The following is a 7,878-nucleotide window of genomic DNA, read 5'->3' as shown; positions in this document are numbered from 1 at the left end:
ACCCGTCAGTGTTGGAGCTCCACCAGTGACTCACCAACAGGCCGGGGTGAGGACCACCTGTCACCCGTCAGTGTTGGAGGTCCACCAGTTGCTCACCAACAAGGGCCGTGGGTGAGGACCACCTGTCACCCGTCAGTGTTGGAGCTCCACCAGTGACTCACCGACAGGCCGTGGGGTGAGGGCCACCTGTCACCCGTCAGTGTTGGAGGTCCACCAGTGACTCACCAACAAGGGCCTGGGGTGAGGGCCACCTGTCACCCGTCAGTGCTGGAGCTCCACCAGTGACTCACCAACAAGGGCCGTGGGGTGGAGGCCACCTGTCACCCGTCAGTGTTGGAGGTCCACCAGTGACTCACCAACAAGGGCCGTGGGGGAGGGCCACCTGTCACCCGTCAGTGTTGGAGGTCCACCAGTGACCTCACCAACAAGGGCCGTGGGGTGAGGACCACCTGTCACCCGTCAGTGTTGAGGTCCACCAGTGACCTCACCAACAAGGGCCCTGGGGTGAGGGACCACCTGTCACCCGTCAGTGTTGGAGCTCCACCAGTGACTCACCAACAGGGCCGTGGGGTGAGGACCACCTGTCACCCGTCAGGTTTGGAGGTCCACCAGTGACTCACCAACAAGGGCCCGAGAGGAGACCACCTGTCACTCCGTCAGTGTTGGAGGTCCACCAGTGACTCACCAACAAGGCCGTGGGTGAGGGCCACCTGTCACTCCGTCAGTGTTGGAGGTCCACCAGTGACTCACCAACAAGGGTCAGGGGTGAGGAACCACCTGTCACCCGTCAGTTGGAGGTCCACCAGTGACTCACCAACAAGGCCCTGGGGTGAGACCACCTGTCACCCTGTCAGTGTTGGAGGTCCACCAGTGACCACCAACAAGGGCCCTGGGTGAGTACTATCACAGTTTTCGCAAACATCTTTCGTTTTCTTGCTCGACTAAAGACACCGAACCATATTTCTGACCTTTTAATATTTCTCTTCAGGCAGTTTTCCAGGTCCTTCGGTGCATTGTTCCTCCTGTAAATATTTCTGTTTCAAACGCAATTCTAAACTTCTGTCGCCTTAAATAGCCATCAGCATCATATTTCCAGTTAACATCCTCAGAATCTCTTCCCACGGTGTCTGATTCTTTAACACTACCCGGCATATAAATTAATCTGACACCTTACTAGGTCTGGCAGCAGCATACCCCACGAGCTTAACTCTCTTAGAAATTAGTCATGCTCTCCGCACGTCTGCAGTTGATACCAGATCGTATTTTTGTATAATTTCACAGCGACGTTTGTAGTATTCCCAGAGTTATTATCAAGCTGTTGACGATGGTAGTTTAGCCTTTTGGACTAAGGTTTTGACCTTTGAAGACGATGATTTAATCCTTTTAAGACGATGATTTGACCCTTTGAAGATGATGATTTAACCTTTGAAGACGATGACTTGACCCTTTGAAGACGATGATTTAACCTTTTAAGACGATGATTTGACCCTTTGAAGATGATGATTTAATCCTTTAAAGACGAAGATGACCCTTTGAAGATGATGATTTAACCTTTGAAGACGATGATTTGACCTTGAAGACGATGATTTAACTTTGAAGACGATGATTTAACTACGTGAAGACGATGGTATAATCATCTGATGTCAAAGGATAACTTTTTTCTGTTTCTGTTTTGAAATGTATTTAGTTTTTCTATAACACCATTAACTTGCGAGGCGTTTGTTTAGGTTGAGGTTAGGCGGAGTGTTAAGTCGAGGTTAGGCTGAGGTTAGGTTGGAGGTTAGGTTGAGTTGGCTGGAGGTTAGGTTGAGGCAGGATGGAGGTTAGAAGGAGGTTGAGTTAGGGCTGAGGTTAGGTTAGAATATATACAGTAGGTGCGCTTCATCACCCACTGTGCTAAGGCTTTTCAGGACATTAATGTTATCTCCTGATGTGCCTTAACACGAGTCAAGGATGCCAAAGTGAGGCAGTTCTTCCTTCACAGTCACATCTTAGCATACTCTTTACCACTTCCTAACGTAATAGAAAAGTTAGTTTGAAGAAATAAGTACATAGTGTTATTATTGAGTCATATATTTGGTTTTTTCTCTGTTAAATATAATCATACACAAAAACCTCCTAATATAAAATATATGACGGGTGGTAAAAAATTGTGATATCGTGTAAACTGACAAACTAATTGCGTTGTTTCTCTGCCTGTTCAGAAGGCGATGACACTCCAGCCCGGGTGGTGACAGGAGATTCACCGCCACCACAGGATGAACAGAAGTCACAAATCACTGGCAGATGTATACAACTACCAACTTGAAGATTGTCGTGTGGTAGTGAGAGTACAGGTGTGGTGGTAACAGGTGTGGTGGTAACAGGTGTGATGGTGAGAGTACAGGTGTGGTGGTAAGAATACAAGAGTGGTGGTAACATTACAGGTGTGGTGGTAACATACAGGTGTGGTAGTATCATTACAGTGTGGTGGTAACATTACAGGTGTGGTGGAACATTACAGGTGTGGTGGGTAACATTACAGGTGTGGTGGTAACATTAGCAGGTGGTGGTAACATTACAAAAAGGTTTAAAGAAGTCAATGGCGGAAAATTTTTCTTCTTAGATATATCCGGTTTTGTAATCCAACACAGTATTATGAAAATGAATTGCTTGGCATCATTTCTTCACTATTCATATCAGAGTTGTGTATTATTTATGGAGTTGGTTGTAGACTCAGCCATTACGTGAAGTACAGTAGAGAATAATGATACCAGACTGCTTGTAAAGGGACTCACCTAACCTAACCTAAACTTATCATCTTCAACTATCTTTTCTAAAAAATATCTATAATGTTATGTAATATAAATATGTCTTAAATATACATGTTGTATTATATGTATTATATGAACATAAATCTTGTAATAAACTGTTAAAAATGTATAAACACAAGATAGTGCCAGGGACACTGCATGTTAGAGGTGACTTATGTATACCTGCCATCCTGACGGTGAGGTGCAGCACACACACAGCGGATGCCTCTACCTCTCTCAACTTATGTAATCAAGAACAAAAAAATTTCAGGACAAAATTCAGGTCGCTTTTATAATTCAAGCAGTCACAGTGATAGAACGTTTATTATTCGTCCCCGGAGGCATGGCGAGTAATAGACCCACCGCTATTATTCGTCCCCCGGAGGCATATAGCGAGTAATAGACCCACCGCTATTATTCGCCCCTGAGTGCATAAAGGCGCGAGTAACATATACCCACCGCCATTATTCGCCCCCGAGGCATAGAGAGTACAGACCCACCGCTATTATTCGCCCCGGGGCAGCGGTAATAGACCCATCGCTATATTCCGCCCCTCGAGGCAAGAGAGTAATAGACCCACCGCTATTATTCGCCCTCGAGGCATAGCGGAGAATAGACCCACCGCTATTATTCGCCCCCGAGGCATAGCGAGTAATAGGACCCACCGCTATTATCTGCCTCGAGGCATAAGGAGGGCTAGACCCACCGCTACTATTATTCGCCCAGCAGCAGATTCTAATACCCCAGGACATACGAGATACAGCGCCTGAATACGCATCACTAAACTTAGACACTCAAGACACACTCTAGTTGGATATTATACAAACACAAGCATATTCTACCCCCGGGTCCTGCTTGGTGTTCTAATGGAGAGGGAAAAGGAAGTACTGTACACGCAACTAGGGTAATTCCCTCACTGTTTCATTATCAGAATGTGAGAAAAAAAATATAGACAACCCTGAGATATTAATTTTCGTGGTGATTTTTTTTTTTTTTTTTGCTGTGGTGATATATAATGGATAGTTACAAGAAGTTTATTGGCCGTGGTGATGGTATTGGTGATGAATGAGAGGTCGTTGTAGCAAGGTGTTCAGGGAGAGAGAGAGAGAGAGAGGGAGAGAGAGAGAGAGAGAGAGAGAGAGAGAGAGAGAGAGGAGGAAGGGGAGGAGAGGGGAAGATATCAACTTGTCCTTTTCCCCCTGCCCTAGTTTTTTATCCCATGTTGTTATTAATGTCCCCTGAGTGACCTACCACATCTGACACACCCCACCCACCACACGCCCCCTGTCCACCCATCGCCCACTCTCACCCACCACGCCTCCCCACCTCACCCTTCCTCACCCACCACGCCTCCCCTACCACCTTCATCACCCACCACGCCCCTACCTCACCCTTCCTCACTACCCACCCCGCCTTTACCACCTCACTTCTCACCCATCAAGATGCAACCAACATATTAGCAAAGAACTTCATCACGTCCTCACCCAGAAACCACATAACAGTCGCCTCTACTAGTGTGTTAAGGAGACTCAGGGCGAGACGGGCTGCAATGCACGACTGCTTCGTCATAAAACACAACAAGCCCTCGTGCCGTTAACTAAGCAACTTCTCTACGTCAGTCTGTTTCGCCTGACAAAAACAAGCGCCCTTTAAAATTGTAACCGACGATATGCAAAAACACTGGTCCCAATCCGACTGACAGAAACAATGACCGAGGGAACAACACCGGCCTGACCAACTAGTCATAACACTGACCGACTGGCCACACAACACTGACCGACCGACCAACAACACCGACCTGACCGACTGACCACAACACTGACGATTGACTCGCCACACAACACTGGCTCAACCTACCGACCAACCAACACCGACCGACCAACACACAACACTGACCGACTGACCACAACATCGATTGATGGACACAACACTGGCCTTGACTGACTGACCACACAACACTGACTGACTGGCCACAAAACATAACATGAATTCAGTCAATCACCAACAACCAAGCAGTCATCACTGTTCCAACCATTATCTCACACAAAGACGTCATAAACAACTCACAAAAAAGCCTCATAAAAAAAAAACAACAACATGTATATTATTAACAGATAATATAGATGCATAACAGATACTACACTGTCACATACTTAATTCATACCAGAGATGTTTATATGTTAGAAAGTGGTGAAAAAAAAGATGGTATTTGCTATGTGGTTTATAATAGTCCTAATAAATAAGGAGAGATAAGACTTCAAAACACTAACCCGGACAGTAACACCCGCCACCTTCTCTCATCGTTGTGTATAATCTCTGAACAGAGTCCTTATCGTCAATGAAGCCTTTGACGTCTAAACTACATACATTATCTTAACAAGGCCAACAAATTATATGGGCAATCATTTGATTAGATAAGCTAACTTATTAATATACATATTTTTTTTTTTAAAGCAGAAGACACAGAGATATTCAACCCAACCAAATCAAAACTGGTTCTTTATGATTCTTAGGTTAGGTTAGGTTAGGTTAGGAAATAGGTTAGGTTAGGTTGTTAGTTAGAGAGAGAGCTTGCGCAAATAAACACCCAGCCTCGTGATGTCTGACCGTAGGGTGACAAGAGAGGAAGGATTGCATGACTGATGTACCAGGAATCACAGAGTTTTCCTTCATTGCTGACTCAAATTGTTGTCGTTCTACAACTCACCATCACTTACTATCGCTCCTAAGCTCAACTGTGAAGTATTATTATTTACCTTCTTACTTGGGACGATATAACACCATCTTATTTGTAATCTCGTGTCTGGATGATGTTTTAGATGTTAATGTCCCATGTAAGTCATATATCTAGGGTGCTGAGATGAAGAGAATGATGTGTAGCTTGACGGCTGATGGGAAATTTTTCTTTCTTCAATCCTCTTCCTTTCTCTTTCTTTCCTTCACCTCCTTCCATCGTTCTTCATTCTTCTTCATTCTTCTTTCTTCGTTCACCTTCCTTCATCTCTCACCTCATCTCCTATATCTCCCAACATAAACAACTCACCCATGTCGTTACACCTGCTGCCAATAATCATTACCTCATCAACAGGTAACACCACAGTCTCATTAGTGAGGCCCCCGGTGGTTGTCTAAGAATGATAATGCTACACGTCCGGACCCTACCCAATGTTTCCTGTGTGTGTGTGTGTGTGTGTGTGTGTGTGTGTGTGTATGAACTGTCTGCCCCTTCCCTTTCAAGTTACAATTTTACCAAGAGAGAGAGAGAGAGAGAGAGAGAGAGAGAGAGAAAGAGAGAGACTGCCCATGGTATCAGACTTTCGCAGGTCATTTCCACCAGCCAAACAACTTATATTCAATTTATCGGAAATATATATCATGAGAAGCAACCCCCACACTATCAGGGCATCACCATATACATGTTACAAGCATACATACATACATACATACACATACATACATCATAATTGGCTCCACCTGACTGTTCCTCAACAGATGACACAGTATATTTGCAGTTCTCATCAAACCTTCCTCCCACAGAGTCCATTTTCTCTAACTCAGTGTATTTTCAGCCACGGTGTTGATATTTTTACCTCTCCAGATTTAAAACAGGTAATTATTGTATTCTCATTTATCATAAAGAATGTTACAGTATTGGTGTCTTGTTTCTGTAGTAGGTTGTGACAACACATCAATCTGAGAGAACTCAAAGTTAGATGAAAAATAATCACTAGTAAATTATTTGGTAGTTAAAGACACAATGAAATGAGACTGTCACAGGTGAATGTATCAAAACTTAACCAAGAACAACATGACCCAACTCAAAAATACAGTCACATAACCTAACCTAACTCAAGAATAATACCAAACCAACCAAGAACAATACATAACCAAAAACAATAAATCAAGACAACAACCTACCCAAGAATAAGAGACTGCACCCACTACCAAGAATCAATATGACGCCAACCCACCAAGCAATAATATGACCAATTTCACAAAAACATGACCAATTAACACAATAACAACATAACCAACCTAACCAAGAACAACACAACCCAACCCCAACCAACAACAACACAACCAACCCCAACCAACAACATGACCTAACCTAACCAAGAACAATATCAACCCCACCAAGAACAACATGACCTAACTTAACCCAAGAATCAATATACATGCCTACCAAGAATAATACCTAACAACCAAGAATATAACAACACCAAACCAATAATATACCTAACCTACCAAACAAGAATAAATAACAGAATACATACTGAAATGAACTTGAAGATATAATACAATAACAAGTTTACTAGACGACAAGAACATGTTGTAGAAATGCAGTGGACACCACTGAATTTTAGTGAGCCAACAACACAAGACCCCTCATGTACTTATCTTGTCAAGGAGTGTACATGACTGATGGGTGGTGGCACATAAGGGGGAAGGACACGGGAAGTGAAGGAGGTGGTGTACAGCACCTGGGAAGTGAGGGGGGAGGGGGTGCTGGTACCTGGGAAGTGAGGGGGAGGCAGCATGAAGGGGGCAGGGTGAGAGGGTGAAAAGCCTGGGAAGTGAGGGGGAGGGGTGGTGGTACTGTACGGGGAAGGAGGGTGAGGGGGGTACAGCAATGGGAAGTGAGGGGGAGGGGGTGGGTGTGCACTGCAAGGGGGAAGTGGGTGAGGGTGGTGTGTACTGCACCTGGGAAGGAGGGGGGGTGTGCACTGTACCGGGAAGGAGGGGGGGGAGGGGGTGGTGTACAGTACCGGGGAAGTGAGGGGAGGGGGGTACAGTACCGAGGAGGGGAGGGGCACAGCACGGGGAAGGGAAGAGGTGTGTACAGCATGTGGGGAAGGAGGGGGAGGGGTGGTACAGCACGGGGAAGGGGGGTGAGGGGTGGTGGTTCAGTACCAGGAAGTGAGGGGGAGGGGGCACAGTACGGGGAAGGGGGGGGAGGGGGTGGTAAAGTACGGGGGAAGGGGTGGAGGGGGTGTGTACAGTCACCGGGGAAGGGGGTGAGGGGTGGTACAGCACAAAGGAAGGGGGGAGGGGCAGTACGGGGAAGAGGGGGTGGTGTGCACAGTAG

The sequence above is a fragment of the Homarus americanus genome, unplaced genomic scaffold (assembly GCF_018991925.1).
Source record: "Homarus americanus isolate GMGI-L3 unplaced genomic scaffold, GMGI_Hamer_2.0 scaffold43550, whole genome shotgun sequence".
Classification (NCBI taxonomy): domain Eukaryota; kingdom Metazoa; phylum Arthropoda; class Malacostraca; order Decapoda; family Nephropidae; genus Homarus; species Homarus americanus.
Note: the sequence above shows the minus strand (reverse complement) of the source record.